Source organism: Dioscorea cayenensis, unplaced genomic scaffold (genome assembly GCF_009730915.1).
Source record: "Dioscorea cayenensis subsp. rotundata cultivar TDr96_F1 unplaced genomic scaffold, TDr96_F1_v2_PseudoChromosome.rev07_lg8_w22 25.fasta BLBR01000576.1, whole genome shotgun sequence".
Lineage (NCBI taxonomy): Eukaryota > Viridiplantae > Streptophyta > Magnoliopsida > Dioscoreales > Dioscoreaceae > Dioscorea > Dioscorea cayenensis.
The window spans coordinates 15806-17471 of NW_024086967.1; positions in this window are offsets into that span (position 1 = coordinate 15806).

The window sequence follows — 1666 nt, forward strand, 5'->3', positions numbered from 1 at the left end:
CATAAAGAACTAGAAAAAGAATCAACAAAGTAAGCAGAATCACTAGAAATTTTATTAATATTGAACACAAACATGTTGTCCTTGTTGGATATGGGCCAGCTCAAAGCCCAAAACCATATACACTCAAACCTATGACATATGAATAATGTGATTTTTATATTTATTTGAATTTCAAATCTTTTATGGATTTATAATTCTTTTAATTTATTTCCTTGAGTAATTGATCTCCTTAATTATTTCCAACCATTTATTTTGGTATCAATTATGGAGAATTGTGAAATAAATCCCTGATTTATAACTTCCCAGATTGATGATTCTAATTGATTATTTCTTTCATTGGTAATCAATATTGATTCTTTCCTTAGATATTTTTTATGTGTTGGATCCTTCTTGTATTATAAAAGGAGTTGAAACCCTAACCCATAATATACAACATTCTCTTCTCTTCCTCTACCAATATCTCATTCCATACTCTTTGAGATCTATTCTCCTAGAAGTTTGAACCTTGATGATACTTGAACAAAGGCTCCTTGCTGAATGTGCTAAGTGACGAGCGGATCTTCCTGGAGGGTTAGTGTATCCTGGCATTGGAGTAAGGTTGTTCTCCCTGCGCGAAGGAGGCCGATTTCGTGTTAGGGTAGTGCTTTGCACGCCTAATCCTAGGCTAAATCATTCTTTTGTTTTTTTAACAATTTTATCAAAGCTTATTTTTTATTTAATTGCATGCTTATTGAGTTCTAAAGTTTTCCAACAATCTAACACTAATTGTCTTCGAAATATTAGCATGCTTCTTTGATCTTAAGTGCATTATAATCTAGTTTATAACCTGGTGAATTTCTTCTAAATTGATTTCTATATATTTGCCGGATCTTTACAAATCTTTGGTTCAAAGTATTCAAATTATTTATTTTAAATCTTGATCAATACCTGCCATTGCATCTTGATTTGCATGCTTATATAATTAATTACACTTTACATTGGTATAGTTATCCTTGTGATTATTATACATCTTTAGTCTTGATTCACATGCAAGTAGTCCATTTTGTTTTGTGATTTTTGCCATTTGTGATCAAATAAAAAATTAAAAAAATTAAAAAAAAAATTATTTTCTTGAATTCTGAGCACATTAATTCTTGACTTAATTGCCTATTTTCCTACTATAGTTAATTTCTATTTAAGTGATTATTTTGCTTGAAAAGTTTGCATTTACTTATCAATTTCTTGGTTAATATTTCTTTCCCGAAACTTGACATCTTAGTGACCCTTAACCTCGATTATCACACACTCTACTCATCATGTCTGAATCACAATCCGACACATCATGCAAACCTCTTAAGTTTGACAGTAAGATTAACTTTAGGAGGTGGAAAAGCCAAGACGAATTCTGGCTCTTCACCTTAGGACTTCACATAGCCCTTTCTCTAAACTTAGATCATGATTCATCCGATCATAGTCCAGATGGAGCATGACGTCGATTATCCTTTTCAACCGTAGATCAAACCTCTAGTTCTTCAACTCCTAGCAAAACTCCATAAGAGATTGACTTTCATTGTCACCATAGAATCCTTAGTATTCTTTCTGATCGTCTTTATGACAAATATTTTGATTTTAAAAATGCTAAGGATATTTGGCTTATCTTTGAGAAAGAGTATGGTCCTAACAATGC